At 42.6% G+C, this 26,895-nt stretch overlaps 1 long non-coding RNA gene across 1 annotated transcript in view; it reads left to right on the plus strand.

Annotated features, from left to right (window-relative positions):
• The window catches only part of LOC126191125 (uncharacterized), a 1,376,329-nt gene that overhangs the window by 465,994 nt on the left and 883,440 nt on the right, over positions 1 to 26,895 (plus strand). The gene's annotated exons all lie outside the window — the stretch shown is intronic.

The following is a 26,895-nucleotide window of genomic DNA, read 5'->3' on the forward strand; positions in this document are numbered from 1 at the left end:
ACACTTATATTTTATCCGAAAGGAACGACTTTGTACTGATAACACCGGCCTTCAAACAAGAATGCTGTGTACTTCCTTGATTATTTAGCCACAGGCAAGTTCCGGTATCCACAAGTTACGTCCATTGATGTAAAGAATTTAGCTCCCTTAAATTTTTGCAGCAGTTCGTCAATGTTTTCGGGTCGGTCACTTTCCGGTAAAACGACCTTATTTAAAGCTCTCGCTTCTAGTACCAACCTAACTGACTTATCCTTCTTGATCACCACAACTAATGGATTGTTAAATACACCTACTGCTTTCTCTATTATTCCCCATTTCAGCATGCTCTGTATTAAATCCCTCACAGCTTCTTTATTTTTCAGCAATTGGTATTGGTTTCATAAAATATTGTGTACCTTCTATAACACTCAAGTAACACTCATAGTCTCTTACCAAGCCTGGCTGATCGGATAAAACTTTTTTTATGTTTGAGTAAGACATCTTTCAGCTCCCCTTTTTGAGTTTCGTCTAAACCTTGAATATCTCTAACTTTTTGCTCTATTTTATTCTCTACTAATAGCATTTCATCAGGATCTACCTCCACTTCTTCCCCATGTTCGTTATACCCATCCAGATGTGTTCTCTTCCTACAATACCTAATCGGAATCTGCTCACCTTCCCTCTTTTTAAGCTTTCTTTTCTTAGAGAAAGGCACTATAATGTTTTCCCCACTCACTTCCAGGCTTATTCTATCATTTTCAAGGTCCAGCCTCCACTTGTACTCCATTGAGAAATCAATTCCCACTAACATATCAATACTTAAGCCCTCAATAACTAGAAAGTTATGATACAACTGGTTACCATTTATAGTGATAGGCAACATCACTTCATACTTTACATGCTTCTTCACTTTTCCTGTGGCTACAATTATCTGGATTCCCATGACAGGGATAATTACTAGCTCCCTTTTATTAGGCAAAGCATCTAACCATTGCTGACTAACAGCACACAAATCACTGCCACTATCAGCTACGCACTGTACTTCTTCCCCTTGCACTAACAGATTGATTACTGGTCGAACTTTCTTTTCTTCCTTAACAGTGACTTCATCCCCCTCAAGCAAGTCGTGTACAATTTTACGCCTTTCGAAACCTTCCTTGTGCCCAGAGATTATACAAATATCTACAGGATTGCTTTCACTACTCTCCCTTACTACATTCTATAGCCTATACACTATGGATAGATTAAAACAATTCTGCAAATCTGCAGCTCCCTTTTCTACAGTAATTAGTTTCTCCACTGATTCTTCTACCTCATTTTCTCCTTCTACATTATTTTTTCTCAGCTGATCCCCTTTCTGGTCATCACCGGCATGAAATGCTTCCATAGCTTCCTCCAAGTCCCTATTTACTGACATCAATAATTCTTCTACCCACTTCTCATCTAGCTCCTGCAATCCTTGTATATTCGTATCTCCTCCTTCTTTCTGGCAAGATTCCTCATTCGCTCTACTGTACACTTCTCCCTCACTGCTAGATTTTACATCACTTTCAACATCTTTTCCCACCAAACAACCTGCAGCACGGTGCTCCTTTTGCCTTCTCCCATCTACGTAGTCACCTTGTAACATGCCTATTCTATCATCCTTCGCTTTACTACTTTCAATTGTATCATTATTTTCAATAATTTGGACTTCACTTACTTTATTCTTATTGTATACAAAAGGTATGGCCAGCGGATTCAAATTACTGATATCCGTTCTGCAAATGCCAGACTCTTCACAGACGGGATCTAGTTTCCCGTGCCCTGTGATTCTGCTTCATCTCTGCCTCGCACCCCCACCTGATCTCTCTCCTGAAAATTATCATCATCATGAATTGGCGATCACGATCTGTAAGTGTGCCCCTGATCATTATCAATTGTCCTTGGAACTGGAGCATAGCGCCAACCCCTTCCTCTCCTTCGTCGGCTATTATGCGACACACCCATTCTGTTTACATTAACATTCTGACCTCTCTCAACTGTATTCTGAGGCCTAAAACTACGATTAGTCTCTCCTCTTCCTGCATAAGCTTCTCCACCCTTTCCAAATAGCTAATAAACTTATCAATATTGTCCCTAGGAGCAGCAACTATTTTATTTCTCCAGCTTAGAGGCAACTTTCCATCTAACCCCATAATTACTTGCTCAGGCTCTAATTTGTTCGTCAAATATGACAAATTAGTCGCCCATCTTAAAGCAATTCTTTTTATATTCTCTTTCCTGGGATTGAACTTTTCCCCAGCTCAGAAACTCTTTTGCAATTCTATTTGCTTTGTCTTGCCCCAATAATCTTTGAAAAACGCTTCTTTAAACTGCTCTAACGTCTCATATTGTTCTGTTGCAGTCGTTCCCCATATCCTAGCCTCACCCAAAAACTTCGATGTTACGAAACCAGTCTTCTGTCTGTCACTCCACAAACTAGGTAAAACATTTACAAAATCGTTCCAGAACTCTTTCGGATGAACATTTCCAGCTGGATCAAAACGAAGAAACTGTCTGTTTGTAGTATAGTACACTTCATCAGTTTCCGTCACCATACTATGTTTCACACCGTTAGCACCTAATCTAATATAACGTTCCACTTTGTTTAGTCTACTGTCATGCTCATTTAATTTAAGGGTTATTTGTTCAGTTTTGTTAGCAATTTGTTCTACACCACTCATAACCGCATTCACTCGTTCAGACACAACTTTAACACTGCTTAAACAATTTTCATTCACAGAATCAATTTTTTTATTTAAATTTCCATGTGCAGTTTCACTTATAGATTCTACTGATGTCAGATTTGATTTCACTTGACCTACTTCTTTTCTTATCTGACCTGTATTCTGTTTGCTTCCAATAGCAACCTTGCTAACCAGCTCTGTTATTTCACTTTTTAAATTTTCTGAAGACTTTTTACACCTACTTTCTGCATCAGAAATTCTCTTATTTACATGAGTATCAAACACCTGCAAATCCGTCATCCACATCTTCTTAAGATCAACAGCCGGTTGCTCTATTTTCTCATTAATTTCAGTCTTAAACTGTTTCAGATCATTAGCTAGCTTGATAATACTACCAGACTGTTGTTCAAATTTCTGATCTAACTTCCCAAAATTTTGTTTACCTCAGTGAAATTCTGATTAATAGTACTGAAATTCTGATTCTCATTCGTCATTAAAGCTGCAAACATATGTTGCAAATTTACTGGTTTGTTTTCCTGCTGTACAATTTTTGTTCAGCTAATTGTACAGGCCCATTACCAAATTTGGTATCTGTTCTGTCAGCCTCCTCACTCACATTAACACTACTGACATCAAACAAACTATTAATATTGAAATCATTCCACTGACTATCATCAAGATTTAAACTGTCACTCATACTAGAATCGGTCGGAACATTATGTTCCACTTCCATCTTTACAAGTGGAGATATCTGAGGCACATCGTTACTTAATACCTCCATATGAACGGTATCCCCTACTTACATTTGTTCAGGAGTACTTGCCTGACTAGCACTCACATCAAACTAACTTACATCGCCCTCACTCACAATCACAGAATTATCATTCCCATCCATAAAAGTAAGTCTGTTTACATATGCAAATAATACACTATATAAAGTTAGCTTATATTTCTTTCTCCGACGTCGTCGCAGCGTGTGGAAAACAACTATCTGCCTTTCTCTCCGCGGTGTATCAGATTCAGGGCACCACGTGCTGCCACTGCGATGGAAGCTGCTGCGCCTTGCTGTCTGCTTACTGTGCCATCTGTTGCTCAGCGGACCAATTCTACGCTGCGCCCTCAGTCCCGTAGCATCCAGTTCGCTATAAAATCTCCGTTCCACAGGTTCTCTCCTCGTTGCATCTCAAAACCTATGTTCGTCTTCACAGCAATATCTCACTCGCACGTACAGTCACTTGTGCAAAGTTGCTTATTGACCATTCCTCGCGATCACGAATTCTGTTCCTACAGCTTTATACACTCCTGGAAATTGAAATAAGAACACCGTGAATTCATTGTCCCAGGAAGGGGAAACTTTATTGACACATTCCTGGGGTCAGATACATCACATGATCACACTGACAGAACCACAGGCACATAGACACAGGCAATAGAGCATGCACAATGTCAGCACTAGTACAGTGTATATCCACCTTTCGCAGCAATGCAGGCTGCTATTCTCCCATGGAGACAATCGTATAGATGCTGGATGTAGTCCTGTGGAACGGCTTGCCATGCCATTTCCACCTGGCGCCTCAGTTGGACCAGCGTTCGTGCTGGACGTGCAGACCGCGTGAGACGACGCTTCATCCAGTCCCAAACATGCTCAATGGGGGACAGATCCGGAGATCTTGCTGGCCAGGGTAGTTGACTTACACCTTCTAGAGCACGTTGGGTGGCACGGGATACATGCGGACGTCCATTGTCCTGTTGGAACAGAAAGTTCCCTTGCCGGTCTAGGAATGGTAGAACGATGGGTTCGATGACGGTTTGGATGTACCGTGCACTATTCAGTGTCCCCTCGACGATCACCAGTGGTGTACGGCCAGTGTAGGAGATCGCTCCCCACACCATGATGCCGGGTGTTGGCCCTGTGTGCCTCGGTCGTATGCAGTCCTGATTGTGGCGCTCACCTGCACGGCGCCAAACACGCATACGACCATCATTGGCACCAAGGCAGAAGCGACTCTCATCGCTGAAGACGACACGTCTCCATTCGTCCCTCCATTCACGCCTGTCGCGACACCACTGGAGGCAGGCTGCACGATGTTGGGGCGTGAGCGGAAGACGGCCTAACGGTGTGCGGGACCGTAGCCCAGCTTCATGGAGACGGTTGCGAATGGTCCTCGTCGATACCCCAGGAGCAACAGTGTCCCTAATTTGCTGGGAAGTGGCGGTGCGGTCCCCTACGGCACTGCGTAGGATCCTACGGTCTTGGCGTGCATCCGTGCGTCGCTGCGGTCCGGTCCCAGGTCGACGGGCACGTGCACCTTCCGCCGACCACTGGCGACAACATCGATGTACTGTGGAGACCTCACGCCCCACGTGTTGAGCAATTCGGCGGTACGTCCACCCGGCCTCCCGCATGCCCACTATACGCCCTCGCTCAAAGTCCGTCAACTGCACATACGGTTCACGTCCACGCTGTCGCGGCATGCTACCAGTGTTAAAGACTGCGATGGAGCTCCGTATGCCACGGCAAACTGGCTGACACTGACGGCGGCGGTGCACAAATGCTGCGCAGCTAGCGCCATTCGACGGCCAACACCGCGGTTCCTGGTGTGTCCGCTGTGCCGTGCGTGTGATCATTGCTTGTACAGCCCTCTCGCAGTGTCCGGAGCAAGTATGGTGGGTCTGACACACCAGTGTCAATGTGTTCTTTTTTCCATTTCCAGGAGTGTAGTTTCCCAGCCGATGCACAATGTGCCGTGTGGCACGCTACTTTTTACTGCCCTGCCAGTGTCCAGCAATGTTCATTTGTCTAGCTAAAAGCTGTTGTAGAAAATACTAGACCACTACTGTCTCTTGCAGGTCGCAACATACATAGAATTGTCTGGTAAACTGGATGTGGCTAGCTACTGAAATAAAAGTTTTAACTTGGCAATGTAAATTATCAGATGTATTTTTACGATAAAGATCACAGTTAATACTGCCTAGTCCCTACTAAGTGGCAACACAATGTAAAGTTCACACGCACACCGCAATCACACACGTAGCCCGTTTATGGTATTTACACCCGTTAGCGAAGTTAATAGAGTTCACTGGATCGTTTAGTTATGAAAATGCTCGCTCAAATGTTGTGCACTCTGCTCTACACGTAATACCTGTTCCAGTCTTAGATCGCACAACACGCCACGTGGTTTTAACTAACAGTCAAAAGCAATAATTTTGATATTCCGTCCGAAATTCCACACGACTTCCACTATACTGTTCACTTAAATACACTTTGTACTACTTTTCGAACTCGTAACTAGCACTTTTCCGCGATTTTGCAGTACTTTCGTCGGAGCTGCTTTCAATGAGATGTTACTAGTTCGAACCCTCAGCCCCGACCCCCATAGATGACAACAAAGGCTTTGTTCCCAGCATAGATTTTCGCGAGCCTGCATTTTTCTGATTGGCTGATATCACAAACAGCAAATCAGGTTGCAGTATTATCCCGCGCTAACCCGCGCCTTACTTTTATGACCAATCATAGTAAAACATTTCTTTCTATGGCAATTGCTAAATAAATAAATTTAGAAAAGTATCTAATATAAAATTATTCCTTCTGAAATTACCGATTATTTTATGTTCTATTCACAATTTATTAGTACCGTAAATTGACCGTACATTTAATTGTAGTGAATCCCCTGTATATTTTAACTGGTACTTCGTGAATAAACAATACAATTTTCATTTACTTCTGCTCTTCTTCACTCATAAAACACACTGGCAATTACTACACATATAAAACAATTATAATTATGCAAATACATTAAATATTAATCAAACATAACTTCACAACATTGTTTTGACTACGACTGCTAGCACTGTCTGTCAACTGGTGACCTCTGCCGCCTACTAGTACAACTACGTGCAGCTCTGTAACTCAGGTCCATGTCAGCTGGTGACATCTGTCGATGATTCATGCCTATAACGATATCGTCCTGACAAGTGACAGGAGCGATGTGAAGGCGCTATATAATGTGTGTGTGTGCATTACATATGTAAGAGATCCTAATAGGGTAGGAAGGCGATAAAAAAATCTAACGTGTATGTAAAATTACATAGGGCATTCATTAAACAAACTATACAATGCTGTCAATTAAGATTTTTCAGGAGTATGGAAAGGAGGTGATATTACATTAGGCAGTGTATTTTTAGGTTACATGGGGGTATGCTTCCCTAAAGTCATCAGAACACTCTGTCAGTTAGTCAGTCAGTCAGTGTTTTCTGTGTGATACGACAATCATCGAAAAAAAAACATTGCAGGTAGACTGGGTTTCTGCTGAACGTATCACTCTACTGTGCAAGGTCGTAGATGATGTTCATATCTACACGAATATAGCAAATTGCATAGGATGGATGACAGATGAAGGGATTTCAACGCAAGAAAGAGGCAAAGAGACACCCAGCTGTCCTAATACACAACTGTTGATGAATTTCTGGTAGCTGTAACAACCGTAAAGACCTATGATTAACGGTCCAGCTGGACCTACTCTTATATTGTAAAAATCACATAGGACAAATAGTAGGAAACCTGTGTGCTAGGCTGATGGGAATCGTATCCAAGGATTAAAAGCAGCTCCCCAAGCACTTATTTGGTCGATTTACTATAATATTGGCCATCAGCCTGAGACCACTGTTCGCTTGGATTATTGAAAGAGTCAGACAAGAACTAACGAAGAACAGCACGTCTCGTCATGGGATCGTTATGGGCATGATCCTAAAGATACTCGAGAGCCGGTCAGTGGAAGAGAGATTATGTGTATAACAGAGAGATTTACTGTTGCCAAAATCAGGGGCTATATGTTCTGGTCAGTTTATATCTTCCGAACACAAAATGAGCACAAACGGAGCAATTACAGATAATACAGGACTTTTTACTGATAAACATTCTTTCCACGTGAATGGAGCATGGACATGACTTAAATGTAAGGTATATTCTTCGACACACACTGCAAGATAGTGTACTGGGGCTACACATTTGATTTTAGGTGTAGACACATGCATAATTCGCGAAATAGCTGTGGATATTCAAAGAACTTTTAGCTGGACCTATGTGTAGGATGTCATCTACAGGTTCTAAACTACAATTGGGGTCCATCTTCGTAAATATGTGTTTGACATGTATAATTACAGGTGCAGCAGTGCGGCCTATTTTATCGTTTCTCTGTAAAAACTATTAAGCCATCTTTCGCTACATTTCGTTATTATCATGTGTTCCATTAAAACTACAGTTTCCATGAATTTATTTTTACGCGCCAGTAGTTTAAATACCTGTTCTAGGGAAGCTATTGTCACCAAACTGCGTCAGAGAATATGAAATTGATTGTTGCTATTCCATACTTATTAACAAAGAAGCACTATAAACTGTTCCTGTTCGTACAGATGAACTTATTCAACCGATCTTAAAATTTTACGTTCTCCGCAGGAGACGAAATTCTCTTGCGTTCTATTGCACTGTTTCTGAAAACAGTAACTACCATAAAATAGCTAGAAGTTACTAATCTAAAGTGGACAGAGCACACAAAGGAAAAGTACGTTCCAGACTGGCAGAAATGTTATTCATCTGCGAGGGAAGTGGTCTTTACAAAACACTACTGTGACTGTTAAAATCGTGTTACCTAATTGGTGGCGGCTGACCTGTGAAGCTGTTATGTCTATTGACAATGGTAGGGTCGCATTATGTAGACTATTGGGTGTGTTTAGAGAAACAGCGCGCTGCTAGATTTTGAGCGCAACATACCACGACATTATACATCTGACATAGCGATCATAACAAACGATAAAAATGACTAGAAAACGTACATAGACATATACTGACGGTCATTTGATAGAGTAGAATCAATATGCAGAGGATAGACGATTGCTACTGGAATTGGATATAAATAAATGTAACATACCGTATACAAATAGGCAAAGATGTCCATTACCGGCGGCTGATGTGGCCGTGCGGTTCTAGGCGCTTCAGTCTGGAACCGCGTGACCGCTACGGTCGCAGGTTCGAATCCTGCCTCGGGCATGGATGTGTGTGATGTCCTTAGGTTAGTTAGGTTTAAGTAGTTCTAAGTTCTATGGGACTGATGACCTTAGAAGTTAAGTCCCATAGTGCTCAGAGCCATTTGAACCATTTGTCCATTACCATTCGATTATAGTATCGACCAATTGCATATAGTACCTAAGAGTAACTATCCAGAAAGAGATAATCAGAATGTTATGAAATATTATTCACAAACTGCAAACTTCTTGAGATCGGATGTAATAGGTATAGATAAACTCCCTATTCGGGAGACATGAAAATTTATTTACGACCAGGATTTCTCGCTCATCGAGAGCGGTCGGTGTAATTGTTTCGCCTACAGACGCGATTCCTGCAACAGGGAGTAGTAGTTAAGGCGACCGCTTAGGATGTGTGATATATCCGGCTTAGAGTCCGTTTGCTTCAGTATCAGCAGAAACCTGAAGTGTAATAGTGCAAAAATGGATGAATAACTCCAGGCTCACTAAAATATCAAAAAAATGGGGAATCCAACCTATACTTCTTGGGAGTAGATTACAATTGTTAAATGTTCGTTTAAGCAAGAAATTCACGTCACCTTGTGCATGATTGATTTCTGTACAAATAAAGTCAATGGAAATTATACATTTGGAATAAAGTTTCTGTAAACTGTTTATAATGTACAGAAAACTAGATGAAACTTGTAACCAAATGATTCAGTGTAATTATAATGAATTAACTGTAGGAAAAAGGCATAGCCTATGATGAAACGATGCAACTGCTTTTGGTTGTTTGTGACATTTTGTCACACTGAGGCTGAACGTGTCATACAGTGAAAGGAGGTACGATAGGGAGATACAGCTAGCTCGAGATAATCATCACGAGGCACAAGGTCCGTGGCATCCCGGAGGTGGAAGAGGACAGTGACTGCGTATTCACAAAGGTGTGTCGCAAACAATTGCTGACATGCGAATAATCATTGTCTTTCGGTTTACACAATTTCATTGCTAGCAAAACAATACAGTTCATAAGTCACTACTATAGCGTTGTATCACGGCTCGTCTTCCACTACGGCTGCGGCGAGGCGGCGCGGCGCGGCGCTTCGTGTAGAGTCCGCTCCTGTCGTGGTGTCGTCCTAGTCACTGTACTATAGGCTGACGTCGTCTCACAGCCCTCTCCGCTCTTCCGTTCTACGTAGTCTTGCCAGCGCTTGTCGTTCCTTCGGAACACATTCTGTGAATGTGTTCCTTCGGAACACATTCTGTGAATGACACTTCTTAATATTTAATACAGCTGTGGAACTCCAACAATATCTGTGCCTTCAGGAACAGACACTGGAAAAACAAAATGAGTGTTACAGGTTTAGATGCACAAAAAACGACGATAATAACAATTTATATTAAAAATGAAGAAATTCCTCCAGCTGTATTTAAGGTGTCGATTTTATTTTGGCAACTAGATCCAACGTTGTAACAACGTCATCTTCAGGCCCATACACTTGTTGACGTCAACTGCGTGCGGCCGATACTAGAAGTCAGTGGTGAGATACGGACGTGCTCCGTGTGGAAGGTGATTAGTAACAAGTATGAAGCTTACACCGGTAGTTCCTTCATACTAGTTACTAACCACTTTCCACACGGAGCACGTCCGTGGCAAGGCGCCATAGACCACACGGCTACACCGCGCTGCCGTGATAGTGATTACTTGCTTGGTCATACTCTTTCACCACGCTTCTTATCGCTACATCACGAAGAAGTAGTGAAAATTAAGTATATATGCTGTAATTTACTTCGTTACTTCGCTTTAACCGCTGATATGTCATTACAACAAATCGTATTGAGAACGACGTGTTTATATAAATCTTCAGTGCGTCGTTGCCTTGTAACGGCGTATTTTCCGAATACAGAAACGATGACAGGGAACTATCACTTTCCGAATCCAGTATAGCTTCCCGAAACACCCCATATAGAACGCTAGCGGAAGTCAGTAGTAGTTCCTAAAGTCTTAAATAACTGCCTGTGACGTTAAGATGACGTCAGGTGCACACGAAGTCTTGTGAACCGTAGGTACACGATCCGTGAAGTCTGGGGCAGCCATTTCATCGGAATTGCACCGCAACGCACAGCACAGTGCCCATGCTCGGGATACGAGCCCACGGAAGCACCGTGATCAGCTCATTACATCAGATAAGCATCAGGACACCCGCTTAACATATAAATAGTTTCTTAGGCTCGCTGAAATCATATTAGTCGTGCTATTGGCGTTGTGCTATCGAGTATCAGCCCATGCACTCTGTATGCAGATTGAAACCTATTAGAAAGAGTGCCCATCTGGTTGGAGGGTTTACTTGTTGGTCATTATGTTGAGACCTCATGACGATAGTGACTTGGTTAAAGAGGGTGTCCTTGTCAGTACTGAAGTGATAACTGGCAGCTCGCAACGTATGAACACACCCGCAGCTTGCAGTGTTCACTTACAGTCGGTATCTGTTCTCCTAGCTGTTAATTCTGTAATGCAATGCATCTCAAGTCAAAGATCACGATGCAACAAGCTGTATATCTAGCATCTTCACATTTTTTACACCTACGCCAGTGTTTATTTACTTTACTGTCAGTGAATCTGAAACCAACAGCAGCGAAAAACTGTGTGTGTGAATGTGTGTGTGTGTGTGTGTGTGTGTGTGTGTGTGTTGTATGTGTGCATCCTAAAAAATTTGCACTGCAAAAGTTGCATGATGCGCAACTTCACTCTAGACGTCCATGGCGTGGTCCATCTTTGCAACCACGACACCATCCAGTGCGGCACAGATGGGCCCACCAACATGCCGAATGGACCGCTCAGGATTAGCATCACGTTCTTTTCACCGATCAGTGTCGTATATGCTTTCAACCAGACAATCATTGGAGACGTGTTTCGAGGCAACCATCCCCCCCCCCCCCCCCCACACACACACACACCGGCCAGGCTGAACGCCTTAGACACATTGTTCAGCGAGTTCAGCAAGGTGGATGTTCCCTGCTGTTTTGGGGTGGCACTATATGGGGCCGACGCACGCCGCTGGTGGTCGTGGAAGGTGCCGTAACAGGTGTACGATACGTGAATGCCATGCTCCGACCGATAGTGAAACCGTATCGGCAGCGTAATAGCGAGGCATTTGTCTTCATGGATGACAATTCGTGCTCCCATCGTGCAAATCTTGTCAGTGACTTCCTTCGGGATAACGACATCGCTCGACTGGAGTGGCCAGCGTGTTCTCCAGATATGAAGCCTATCTAACATGGCTGGGATAGATTGAAGAGGGCTGTTTATGGACGACGTGACTCACCAATCACTCTGACGGATCTACGCCGAATAGCCGTTGAGGAGTGGGACAATCTGGACCAACAATGCCTTAATGAACTTGTGGATAGGATGCCACGACGAATACAGGCACGCATCAATGGAAGAGGACGTGCAACTGCGTATTAGAGGTACCGGTGTGTACAGCAATCTGGACCACCACCTCTGATGGTCTCGCTGTATGGTGGTAGAAAATGGAATGTGTGGTTTTCATGAGCAATAAAAATGGCGGAAATGATGTTTATGTTGATTTATACTCCAATTTTCTGTAGAGTTTCCGGAACTTTCGGAACCGAGGTGATGCAAAACTTTTTTTATGTGTGTATATTCAGTGATGAGGAAGAATATGTGGTTCACAAATGGAAAATATTTCAAAGCGTCGTTCAACATACTTTCGAAAAGTATTTTCTAAGCAAAGTATTAAGGAATGGAAAAGACTCGCAGTGATTGAAAAGAAATTGCTACAGAAACAAAGAGAGTTTCATCAGATATTCTAGAGAAGTCAAAAACTTGCTGATTACAAAAGCTGAAGGAAGCGAAAATGAGTGTAAGGAGATCAAAGAAAGTAGTGATCAATGGCATTGAAAGTAAGCTTTTGTAAACTGATTTGATTAAAAATCCTAAGAGGTTTTGGTCTTCATGTAACATCAGAATCTCTTCGAAATCCTCTATTCAGTCAGTCAGTTCCACACTGGCGCCGAAACGAAAGATAACAGACAGAAGGCCGAACTTATTTCACCCCTAAATACAGCAATACGATCCGTCCTTTTAATCATCGTACTAACGTCGAAATGGCTGATATTGAGAGAGTAGGAAACGAAACAGAAAATCAACTATAATCGCTTATTAGTGGTAAGACGTGAGGACCTGATGAGGTACTTATAAGATTTTACAAAGATCACGCGAATAAACGTGCTCCCTTGCGCCCCTTACAGCTGCAGTTCATCTTAGATAGGTTGAACAACAAAATGTCCTTAGCGGCTGGAGAAAATCGCAGTTCATTCTCGTTTTTAAGAACGATCGAATGGCTAGTGCACATAGTTATAGGCCCATCGCTGACGTCAGTGTGTTGTAGAATTATGACGATCTTGGAGAACAAAGAGCTCCACTATAAAAATCAACAGGGATTCTGGAAACAGATATCCTGCGAAACTCAGCCCACTCAACGAGATTCAAAGCGCTATGTACAACGACGATCAGGATTATGTCGTGTTTCTTGAATTCAGGAACCCATGTGAAACATCCCACACCACCCTTTAGTGAAAAAAAATACGAGCTTACGGAGCATCGGAGAAGATTTGAGGCTGGAGGTTCTTGCAAACAGAACTTAATACGTCGCTCTTAACCGATGAAAATATGATAATGCAAAAGGAATTTCTGGAGTATTCCAAGGAAGTGTGATAGGGCCGCTACTATTTACGATGTACAGGGCGGTTATAATTAATCTTTCGCTATTAGAGTTCGTGCAGAATGAAAACTATTTACTCTATGGGTACCCTACTTTATAGGAATGGTGTTCAGACTGTGCGCTGTGGGTTATGCGTTATTAATATCATCAGTGTCATGTGTTGCCGTTAGGTGCCGGTGCTGGTACGGCGACATTGAGTTGAAACACAAGCTTCAGTGTCCGTTACAGCTGCAGACAGTCAACATGGGTCTGGATAAAGTGAGCAGTTGCATGGAGGCTTAATTTTAATAAAATGCAAATATTTTTAGTAGCTGTATGTCCGATTACGCAAGTCTCGTAAACGGCTGGCCCTGACTAGTTTTAGTACGCAATCTGACTGCTTAGAATGACAACAAAGAATGTAAGAAAATTTTCGTTAACACAGTTAATTAATTAAGTCCCCAGCAACTATAAAACCTACGAAACCAACAAAGCACAAGTGTAGCTGTTCTGTATGTGGTAGTATGACTCAACGCACATCTGGCACGGTTCTTCTTCAACAAGACAAGAATTTTTAAATAGCAATTATACTGACGTGATAAAAGAAAATTACAAATACCATAATTGTGCTAGAAAGCCAAAATTACACTCTAATAGAAGAACACAAGCCAGATGCTTTGTTGACTGAACCTGTAATGACACATTATTCAGGACACACAAATAATAAAACAACATAATATTTATTACCTTCATATATATTGACGAAAAGCACTCAGATCATTACAATATCTCCATTGGAATAACATCTGCTATCTCTCCCATCAAACCACTGCATAAAACATGGAACAACACTCTCCACTACCACATCTCACTCTGACTTCACGACAAGCAGTGTCCACCACAACTTTTCGTCAAGCACTGCTTGCCGCTACGTCTCAATAATCACTGCCAGTGGAGGCGGCGGAACAATACTCTCTGGCGCGATTTCTGGCGCTGTGGCTCAGTGTAGCCACCTTTCACAGTCTTGTCCGCAAAGCTATTTCATAAAAACAGCAGTTATAGTTCCGCTGCTTTTCGCAAGCACCGACGCAGTAACGGAACATGGACGGGTCCTCTTTTCGTATCGGGGTTGAAGAACACGATTGGGAAGTTCGAATTAACTGGAAAAAAGGGAATTGGCACTGGGAGGCGCCGATGGCCAATTGTGCCACAAATTGTTCAAGACGTGCTGTTGTCAGGCTGAGAAAGCTACATGCATGAGTGCGATCTTCAAACAGTTCACGAGATGTGTCAGAAGAGTTGAACATTTTATGGTCCACCTTTCGAAGAATGCTGCGAACAACTGTGGAATTGTATCTCTAGTGGGCTTCCAGGATGTCGTGGATGCAGATGGTAGTCACTTCGAGCAACCTACGTAACCTACAATGTAAATAAGATACGGAATTGAGAACTATTACCCTCTCATTTGGAAATCAAAATGTATTTCTTTCAATAGTTTATCAGTTATTCGTTTTCTGCATATCTTTACAAACGCTTCCATAAAGTGTAACTGTCCTACGATTACTCGTTTTACATGGGGGGGGGGGCTCTCAAGTAGTGAAAGTTTAATTATAACCACCCTACATGCATGACTGACCTAGGAGAAAGCGTTAGATGCTCTTTAAGGCTGTTAGCAGATGATGTGGTTGTCTACAACATAGTAGCGAAGCAAGACAGTGTAGATTTGCAGAATGACCAATGGATGATTGATGGGTGGTGCAGGCTCTGGCAGTTGAACCTAAACGTAAAAAAAAAAGAAAAATTGTAACATAAGCCTACTGCGCGTATATAGGAAAAGAAATCCACTACTCTCGCCGGCCGCTGTGGCCGAGCGGTTCTAGGCGATTCAGTCCGGAAACACGCTACTGTTACGGTCGCAGGTTCGAATCCTGCCTCGGGCATGGATGTGTGTAATGTCCTTAGGTTAGTTAGGTTTACGTAGTTCTAAGTCTAGGGGACTGATGACCTCAGATGGTAAGTCCCATAGTGCTTAGAGCCATTTGAACCATTTTGAACCACTACTGTAAAACTGTACTATTGACGATACATTGTTGGTAACAGTATTTACCGTAAAGTACCTAGGAGTACATATCCAGAGTGACCTCAAGTGGAATGACCAAATGAAAGAAATAGTAGCAAAAGCAGATGTGACACTGAGATGCATAGGAAGAATCTTAAGGCAATGTGATACACGAGCATGTGGCTTACAAGGGCTAGTTCGACCGATTCTTGAGTGTTGTTTGTCAGCGTCGGATCCTTACCACGTAGGATTGATACAAGAGCGAGAAACGATCGAGGAGAGAGTGACGCGTTTCGTCATGGGATCGTATAGTTGGTGTGACAGCGTTACAGAAATGCTCAGCAAACTTCAGTAGCAGAAGTTACAAGAGAGACGTTTTGTATCACGGAGAGGTTTACTATTGAAATTTCGAGAGAGCACTTTCCGGAAAGAGTCGTACAACATTTTACTTCCTCCTACTTACGCCTCGTGAAACGACCACGACGAGAAAATTCGAGACATTGGGGGCTTACCGACAACCATTCTTCCCACTCAGCTTTGGCGGGTGGACGGGGAAGGAGGAATCATACTGTTGTGCCAGAAGTACCCTCCACTACACGCCGTTATCTGGCTTGCATAGTATTACGTACATCTAGATCTACGTAGAGAAAGTATATAACGATACTGATTGCCTAATTTGGAGACGGAAGTCTAACAGTTGCGAGTCAGGAGAACCTCGTACAAGGTGAATAAACAAGAGTTACTGGACGCAAGCTCATGGACGCGGTAGTTAGGAATAAGAGAGGTTGGTTAAATGATTTCAGCAATCATTAGGAGGAGGTACACGTGGAAATGTCCTAAAGACAGGAAAAAATTCCAAATAGATTACATCATGATCAGAGACAGATTCTGAAATCAGACACTGATTTGTCAGAGATGCTAAGGAAGATATACAGGCTCAGATCATAATTTAATGACGATGAGAATTTGTTTGAGGTTTATAAGAATCATTCCAGAAAAAAAGTCGTGGTTGCTAAAGTATGTGATATGGATGACATGTTTCATGCTTTTTCAAATTCTGGAATAATTTGAAACTGGTTGCTGTGGCATCCTCACGCAATTGAATGCAATACTTCTTATGTAAGAATCGTTAGGATAAATCAACACGTAAGGTAGTAGGACACTCATGTATTCAGGAATGGTGATGAGCGTTTGATATCCTCATAGACTGTAGGTACTGCATTAGTGAATAGCACAATATGAAGTACTGTTGAGGAGGAATGGACATATTTGAAAAGGGCAATGTGTACTTACAAATGTATGTACCAAGAAATATAACGCCGAAGAAATTAAAGATAAGCAAGGAAACTGATTGAAGAAGGAGGTACAAATACGTACATGAAACTAAAGATTTACAGCAATGTAATTCTCTTAGAAAAGAAATGAGCAGAAAGTGTAGGAAAGCTACAGCGTTGATCCTCCAGAAAAATTCCTATGATTGTGTCCTTCGTACGACCATTTCCTATAACTATTTCAACATATAGAACAAAAACAAAAGAACGTTCGTTGTAGTTAAAAGCAAAACTGTGAATATCAAATATATAAAAAGATTTCCATTATTAGTGAGGAGAGAGCAGATAGGCGGAAGGACTACATTGAAGGCATCTAGGAGATAAAGAATAAATGTGCGTGCATTAAGAAGCCAGATTGGATGCAGTATTAGAGTGCATTTTGAAGCAGCTCAGGATTACATGCAATCAAACATGGCATTGCCAAAAGAAATTTCTAAAAGTGGTCGAGGAAGTTACCCCAAACGACTATTTAAGTAAGAGCGCTGAATCTTTTAAACTGGGCCCTATCACTGGTTTTCCGGAGTAACATCACTCTACTATCTCTCAGAGTAAGGATTCATGCATCGAAGTCACTAATTAGAATAATAAACAGAAGACTAGCGAAGTTGAAGGAACTGGGAAAACAAGTTATATTGTTGCGCTGGATTAAAAAAGTGAGACTTAAGAAAAATCAAGAAACATTCATAAGATTTCTCGACCTGGAAAAACCACTCGACAACGTAAAATGGAGCACGATAATCGAAATTCTTTGAAGATGAGTTGTAAGATATAACGAAAGAGGGGTAACTAAGAAAGTGTAGAAGAACCAAGAGGGAAAATATCAGTGGATGATAAAGGAAAACTCCTCGGATGAACTACGGTGTAAGACAGAGATGCAGTATTTCTCTGCCTTTCGGTATGTACATAGAGGCAGGAATGACGAAAATAAAAGGAAGGTGTGGAAGGCATGGAAGGACACCAATGATAAGATATGCTGGTAACGTTGATGTTCTCCGTGAAAGGGAAGAAGAATTATGGTTTCTGTTAAACGGTATGAACAGTCCAATCCGCACTGAGCATAACCCGTAGAAAGACGAAAGTGATGAGATTAACAGATATTAGGTCAACGATACAATTAACTGGGACCACGTAGTAGATGAAGTGCAGAAATTCTGCCATATAGGAAGCAAAATGACGCGTGATGGGCGTAACAAACGAACAAATACCATCTGAACAGGCCTGAATGCCCAATGATACGCCGCCGTTTCATCCTCAACCCTCAAACGTCGCCGAAAGCAGATATAGAGGGACATGTGGTCAGCACACTGCTCTTCTGACTCTTGTCAATTATAGTGACTGGTGTCCGTACTTCTTAATCAAGTAGCCCCTCAATTGGCCTCACAAGGGCAGAGAGCATCCCTCTTGCCAACAGCACCTCACTTGCCAACAGGACACGCCAGACCCGGACGGTTACCCATCAAAGTGCTAGCCAAGCCCGAAAACGCTTAACTTTGGTGATCCGACGGTAACCAGGCTGTTGGTATATGAATGGAAGAAGGAGGACTTAGAAAGGAGACTAGCAAGATAAAGACGTGATTGCTGGCAAAATAAGATTTAATTGTTTCACGTACCGAGCTTAATGCAAGGAGAAATTTCTGAAAATGTATGTTTGAAGCATTACTCTGCATGGAAATCAATCATGTACTGTGGGAAAACGGGAAAGAAAGAGAAACGAAGCATCTGAGATGTAGTGTTACAGCCGGCCGATATGGCCAAGCGGTTGTAGGAGCTTCAGTCTGGAACCGCGCGACCGCTACGGTCGCAGGTTCGAATCCTGCCTCGGGCATGGATCTGTGTGATGTCGTTAAATTAGTTAGGTTTGAGTATTTCTAAGTTCTAGGGGACTGATGACCTCAGAGATTAAGTCCGATAGTGCTCACAGCCATTTGAACCATTTTTTGTAGTGTTACAAAAAAGGTGCTGAAAATTATGTGGACTGATGAGACAATTATAGGATGTGTTAAGGTATCAGAGAATAACATCCTGATATCAGAGCCGTAAAGGCCAAAAAAGTGTGGGGGGAGACAGTAAATGGAATTCAGGATGTAACAAAAATGTACGGCTCAAATTGAAGGGCACATCACTCACATGTAGACGACTCAATTATGTTACGTGAATATGGGACTGGCAACGGTTTTTTTCCAAGTTACAACTCATTTTCTGCAACTCATTAATCATGGGAAACACACGAGGACAGAGTGTTAGAATTATGGGGAACTTGCACTCTTGGTGAGGTCTGCCTACGTTGGGTACCGCCAGTTTTTTTTTTTTTTTTTTTTTTTTTTTTTGTTTTACATGTCCTAGTTGCTCTGCGACGTACGTTAATGCTTGTTTACAGGCAACATCAAGTGTTTCAGTGACCAGTGCAATCATTGTGAGCGTATGGATTACTACGTAGACTTGATTACAGACTTGACTTGTGCAATGACAGTGTCCACAAATGTAGAGATGGCAGATGCCCATTTCATGTACCGCCTAGCTGACGGCTATGGCGCTCAACGTTTCTACCGGGAAAGATTTCGAGGACGAAGGTGCTCTGACAGGAAAGCGGATGAAGCCAATGATCGTCGACTTACGGAACATGGGGCAATTAAGCCTGATACTCTCGACCAGGTGAGGCCTCGAACGACGAGTACTTCGGAACAGGTGGCGGCAATTCTTCATACAGTTGACGACGACCCTAGTGCCAGAGCAAGACATTTAGCTGCCACACCGAATGTTGACCACATGACTGTCCGTCGAGTGTTACACGAGGACCACCTGTATCGATGCCATTTACAGTACGTGCAGGCGCTACCAGCAGCTGATTTTCCTGCATGGATACACCTTTGCACATGGTTTATTTAACAAAGTGTCAAACCTAATATTAGTGCAACGGTGCTGTTCACAGGTGAGGCGTTGTTTTGGCGAGATAAGAATGTAAATTTTGACATTCGGCATGTGTCGTCAGACGTCAATCCTCACCCAACAGTTGATGCAAGTCATCAACAAAGATTTTCTGTCAATATTTGAGCGGGCATTGTTGGTGATGCTTTGGTAGGGCCTCACGTTCTTCCACCCGGGCTCAACGGACAAAATTATTATAATTTTATAGAGAATGTTCTACCTTATCTGTTAGCAGATGTGCCTCAAGCTTTGCGACAAAGAATGTACCAGGTGATCAAAAAGTCAGTAAAAATTTGAAAACTGAATAAATTACGGAATAATGTAGATAGAGAGGTAAAAATTGACACACATGCTTGGAATGACATGGGGTTTCATTAGAACCTAAAAAATAGAAAAGTCCAAAAAATGTACGACAGATGGCGCTTCATCTGATCAGAATAGCAATAATTAGCCTAACAAAGTAAGACAAAGCAAAGATGATGTTCTTTCCAGGAAATGCTCAATTTGTCCACCATCATTCCTCAACAATAGCTGTAGTCGAGGAATAATGTTGTGAACAGCATTGTAAAGCATGTCCGGAGTTATGGTGAGGCATTGGCATTGGAGGTTGTCTTTCAGCATCCCTAGAGATGTCGGTCGATCACGATACACTTGCGACTTCAGGTAACCCCAAGGCCAATAATCGCACGGACTGAGGTCTGGAGGCCTGGGAGGCCAAGCATGACGAAAGTGGCGGCTGAGCACACGATCATCACCAAACGACGCGCGCAAGAGATCTTTCACGCGTCTAGAAATACTTTTTTTCTGTTCTAATAAAACCCCATGTCATTCCAAGCGTGTGTGTCAATTTTTACCTCTCTATCTACATTATTCCGTAGTTTATTAAGTCTTCAAATTTATACTGACTTTTTGATCTCGCGGTACTTCACGCACGGTGGAGCACCTCCTCATTTTAATGTAAATGTCTATCGGTTTCTAAATAATAGATTCTATAACAGACGGGTAGATACAGATGGACCAGTTTCCCGGCCTCTACGCACTTTCCGGACCTAAGCCCTCTGGTCTTCTATTTATGAGGGCATTTGAAGGCTCCTTAGATGTTCAGAGTCTCCTTGCCCGTACTATGGAAGACTGCGAAACGATACGCAGTACTCCAGGGATATATAAGCGCATCCGAGATTCATTACGACTGCGGGTTGATGCTCAGGGAGGGCATGTTGAACATCTGAGAGAGAGAATTCCATGTGGTATACTGGTGCGTTGTGTTCGTGTGTGTGTTTCCCGTGATTAACTAGTTGAGGACAATGGGAGCAACATGGAAATAAAGCGTTTCCTGACCCATGTTCATATAACGTAATTTCATCGACTACGTGTGAAGAATGTGTGCGATTTGTGCCGTACATTTTCTTACACGCTGTACATACAACAAACGAAAGGTAGATGTAAATAACTGAGATGAAGAGGTTGGCACACGAGAAGAAATCATGTGGGCTGTGTCACACCAGTCAGAATACCGTAATAAGTAACACCAAAAATGGGAGTTACACCCATACACCGCATACTACCTTACAGTGTGTGGTGAAAGGTACTTCGGCACCTTCCTTTTCTTCCCTTCCTTGTTGCATTTGTGAATAATGCCTGAGAAGCATGATTCACGGTAAAGCTCCGTACGAGCAAATATTTCTTTCAGTTTCGGCTCGTGGTTATCCCGAGAGAAGTTTGTGGGAGGTGGTAGTGCTTATGTGGCCCATTTATTCTTGTGACGTGGGCTGTCGGAATTTCAGCAGCAAACATATCTGCTATGCACAATCGCATTCTTGTAGCACTTGCCACTTGAACTCGTTCAGCATCTCTGTCACGCGCAGCAGTGAAGGCTAACCCGAGGCGAAAAATCTCTCCTGTCATTATAACCTTTGCAAGGGTCCCGCTCTGATTAAGAATAGTATTGACTCAGTCTTTCAGTTACTTTGTGAACATTTATTGTCCCCAGTGACAGCGCCAGTCTTCGATCCACTGCAGCTCTTCCCGAATTTCGCTGCAGGTTTCTGAGATTGCATTTTTCCTGTATACAAGAGCATCTGGCAAAGATAGCTTCACGGCGACTCTGACACTGTCAACCAGATCATAAGTATTTAACAGCGTAGTCCCTATGACAGTCTCAAGGCGTAATTCCAAAAATACTTCTGTCGATATTTAATGTTAAGATCGAAATGTGGCGTTCAGAAGTCAATTATAAACACGAGTGATGACTTTAAGCTACTCAGGGCATTGCGACAATACGACGAGAGTTGAGCATTTGTACCGGACCGGAAAGCTAATCCGAATGCTCCGCTTCTCTTGAAAGATATTGTGCGCCGCCGCGGAATTACCGCAAAGCCCTGAGCGACTTGAGGTCATTATTTCCTCCTTATCTCTTTCCCATCCCGCGTCCATTCCATTCCTTTCACGCCAGTCATTCATGTCATCATCGAATAATCGCGAATGGCTTCTGTTCTGTCGGAAAACAGACACGCTCGTATGTATACCTACGAGGGTCATGCAATAATTAAAGATACAAATTAGTCTGGGGAAAAAACCACTAGTATGGCAAGTTTGGTACTTTCATGGCCTTAAGGTGGCATCACTGGAACGGACCCTGATCAGTTGATGTATAAACATCGTTTTGTATATAACTTCAAAAATTCATTTCAAGATGTCGAGTCCGCTTGAAACGTCCACATTAATTGAACAATATTCTGGTAATCGTTTTTTACTTGCTGAAGGCGAGAAACCGATAAATGTATACCGTAGAATGTCTAAAGTTTGTGGTGAAGGTTTTGTGGCGGCGTTCGTAGCGACAAACACTTCGCTGTAGAAATGGCTTACGAAGTCACCGCCACACTTTTAATAGCGGGCCGACCGGTCCGCTGGAACAGTGAACAGAGAGATGAAAACCCAAACACTCTGATTAAATAAAAGTCGGTACTTATTTTTATTAACGAAGACACAGAAACAATGTAGTCAACTCCGTGTCTACAGAAATCTGTCTAGTTCGAGTCGGAGTGGCTAGGTCAGCGTCGGCTGACGACAAACAACAACTCTGCTGCGATGAACACACAACTCACTAGCAAGTACACAAATCGGTGGCCAGTATACAACTGAGCGGCGAATACAGAACTGTCCTAGCGCTCGCGACTCCAGCGCTTAAGAAGACAGAAGCCAGCGGTGACGCGCGCAGACTTGCGGCGATTTCCTGTATCGCTGGCGCTGCTTATGCGGACGGCGTCCGGACTTTGATGCTGCCAACCTTTTGGCAGCGGGCTCGGTTGGCATTACTGGCTAGGATATAACAGAAGGTTGTATGAATCGTGGAAATTTTTACAAGTGGGTAGAGCAGTTCAAAAATAGTCGCGACTTAGTGACTGACGAATACAGTTCTGGCCGACCAGTTGCAGTTTCAACTCCCTCACTTGAAAGTCAAATTGATGACGTTATTCGTGCCGACCGCCGTGTGACTGTGGAAATGGAAGCTTGTAAGGTTCGAGTTAGTACTGGTACAGTTCATAACATTAACTGTAACAAGCTGAGTAACGAAAAACATGTGCAAGGTGGAGAGTTGACGCGGCTTCACAAGGAAACAAGATTGAGATTGTGCACAGAGCTAAAGGAACGTTATGAAAGAGAAGGTGAGCACATCCTCAACAAAATTTTAACTTGTGATGAAACTTGGGGCCAATATTATGAGCCAGAATCAAAAAGACAAAGCATGGCGTGGAAGCGCACCAATTCACCTGTCACGAAAAAACTCCGAACCCAAGCATCATGTGTTTTGGGATGCTGACGGTCCACTATTTTGTGATTATCTCGAAGAGTAGCGTACAATGAACAGCGAATAATACTCGGATTTCCTTTCAAACAAGGTAAAGCCAGCCATGAGAGAGAACGTGGTGGATCTCTGAGGAGAGGTGTAATTCTCCAGCAAGACAACGCACTACATCCTTTGCTGAACTAACCCGTGAAACCATCGACGAAATGGGCTGGAAGTACTGCCACAATCCCCTTGTTGTTGTTGTTGTTGTGGTCTTCAGTCCAGAGCCTGGTTTGATGCAGCTCTCCATGCTACTGTATCCTGTGCAAGCTTCTTTATCTCCCAGTACCTACTGCAACCTACATCCTTCTGAACCTGCTTCGTGTATTCATCTCTTGGTCTCCCTCTACGATTTTTGCCCTCCACGCTGCTCCAGTACTAAATTGGTGATCCATTGATGCCTCAGAACATGTACAACCAACCGATCGCTTCTTCTAGTCAAGGTGTGCCACAGATTTCTCTTCTCCCTAATTCTAATCCATATCACCTCATTAGTTATGTGATCTATCCATCCAATCTTCAGCATTCTTCTGTAGCACCACATTTAGAAAGGATCTATTCTCTTCTTGTCTAAACTAGTTATCGTCCATGTTTCACTTCCATACAAGGCTACACTTCAAACAAATACTTTCAGAAACGACTTCCTGATACTTAAATCTATACTCGATGTAAACAAATTTCTCTTCTTCAGAAATGATTTCTTTGCCATTGCCAGTCTACATTTTATATCCTCTCTACTTCGACCATCATCAGTTATTTTGCTCCCCAAATAGCAAAACTTACTTACTACTTTAAGTGTCTCATTTCATAATCTAATACCTTCCGCATCACCCGATTTAATTCGACCACATTCCATTATCGTCTTATTGCTTTGGTTGATGTTCATCTTATATCCTCCTTTCAAGACGCTGTCCATTCCGTTCAGCTGCTCTTCCAGGTCCTTTGCCGTCTCTGACAGGATTACAATGTCATCGGCGAACCTCAAAGTTTTTATTTGTTCTCCATGTATTTTAATTCCTACTCCAAATTTTTCTTTTAGTTCCTTTACTGCTTGCTCAATATACAGATTGAATAACATCGGGGATAGGCTACAACCCTTCCATGCCGTTCGAGTCTTATAACTGCCATCTGGTTTGTGTACAAATTGTAAATAGCCTTTCGCTCCCTGTATTTTACCCCTGCCACATTCAGAATTAGAAAGAGAGTATTCCAGTCAATATTGTCAAAAGCTTTCTCTAAGTCTACAAATGCTACAAACGTACGTTGACCTTTCCTTAATCTATTTTCTGAGATAAGTCGTAGGGCCAGTGTTGCCTCAAGTGTTCCAATATTTCTACGGAATCCAAACTGATCTTCCTCGAGGTCGGCTTCTACCAGTTTTTCCATTCGTCCGTAAAGAATTCGTGTTAGTATTCTGCATCCTTGGCTTCTTAAAGTGATAGTTCGGTAATTTTCACATCTGTCAACACCTGCTTTCTTTGGGATTGAAATTATTATATTATTCTTGAAGTCTGAGGGTATTTCACCTGTCTCATACATCTTGCTCACCAGATGGTGGAGTTTTGTCAGGGCTGGCTCTTCCAAGGCTATCAGTAGCTCTAATGGAATGTTGTCTACTCCCGGGGCCTTGTTTCGGCTTAGGTCTTTCAGTGCTCTGTCAAACGAATCACGCAGTAACATATCTCCCATTTCATCTTCATCTACATCCTCTTCCATTTCCATAATATTGACCTCAAGTACATCACCCTCTATATACTCCTTCCACCGTTCTGCTATCTGTTCTTCCCGTAGAACTGGGTTTACCTTATAGTCATAATTTAGCACCTAGATATTTCCATTTGTTTGGTGCACTCGGTGCACAGAAAGAGGCATTACGTGGGAAAAGGTTTGAGGACAACGCGGACGTGAAAACGTTTGTGGGAAATTGGTTCAAACATGAGGATAAAGAGTTCTTTGCTGCCGGAATAAAAAAGCTTGTAGCCCGTTATAAGAAATACATAAATGTTCAAGGGGATTATGTTGAAAAGTGGAAAAAGTATTGTTTTGTAAAAATTAACACATTTTCTCCAGACGAAATTGTCTCCTTAATTACTGAATGACCCTCGTAAATTTTGAACGGCACATTTCGATAATAACAAAACAAATTCGACAGAAGTATTTTTGGAACAGCGCCTCGAGATGTGTCCAACAGAACAGACACCACTCGTATCTGTAATTCTATGTGCGTGACAGCTGTTTGACGAAAAAGAATCAGACAGATGCAAAACCAATCTGCGAATTCCTACAGGAATCTGAAAGCAGCAAGTAAGGAGTTAATGGGCGGGGCACGTTGCGGCACGCCAAAAGGTAGGTTGGGGATCTGAATGTGATAGAAAGCCAGGTGGTTAAGGCAACCATTCTAGAGAAGCGGTGCATCCGGTTTCGAGTCCCACTCCGGCACAAGTCTGAACTCATAGTGCTGAAAATCCTTATTTCTTTCCTATCTGTTCTCCATCGGGTTTCCTTTCCATCCCTTTCACCCCAGTCATTCACGTTCATGATTCATTCAAAAATCTCGTATGGTCTTCCGTAAGCTCGTATTTTGTTCAATAAACGATCGTGTGGAGCTGTATTGAGGGCCTTCCTTAACGCAGTGAACATAGAGTTACCTTACGTCATTCTGCGCCAAACTAAATAAGAGGGCGAGATCAGTAATTAGCCTCCGCAGCCTGTATGTTCGAAGAGAACATCGCAGTAAATGCGTACGCAGATAGCCATAGAATAGTTTTAAACGATGAGCATGTTGAGCAGAACGAATCTCACACAACAAAGGAATATAAAAAGTCCAGCGGAGCCAGACTAAGCGTGGAGAAATTAGGTTTTCGGTAACCTGGGACCCAATTCTCGATATCGACTGCTCCCATGGTTATTTTTTTCCTTATTTTTTTTCTTTGAGTCAACAATGTTCTGAATGGTTTGATGCGGCCCACCACGAATTCCCTTGCTCTTCAATCTAGAGCAGCACTTGCGAACTACGTCCTCAATTATTTGCTGTATGTATTCCAATCTCTCCCTTTCTCTACAGTTTCTACCCTCTTCAGCTTCCTCTAGAATCAAAGAAATTATTCTGTGATGTCTTAACAAATCTCCTACCATCACCGAGCGAGGTGGCGCAGTGGTTAGCACACTGGACTCGCATTCGGGAGGACGACGGTTCAATCCCGCCTCCGGCCATCCTGATTTAGGTTTTCCGTGATTTCCCTAAATCGTTTCAGGCAAATGCCGGGATGGTTCCTTTGAAAGGGCACGGCCGATTTCC

The sequence above is a fragment of the Schistocerca cancellata genome, chromosome 6 (assembly GCF_023864275.1).
Source record: "Schistocerca cancellata isolate TAMUIC-IGC-003103 chromosome 6, iqSchCanc2.1, whole genome shotgun sequence".
Taxonomy (NCBI): Eukaryota; Metazoa; Arthropoda; class Insecta; order Orthoptera; family Acrididae; genus Schistocerca; species Schistocerca cancellata.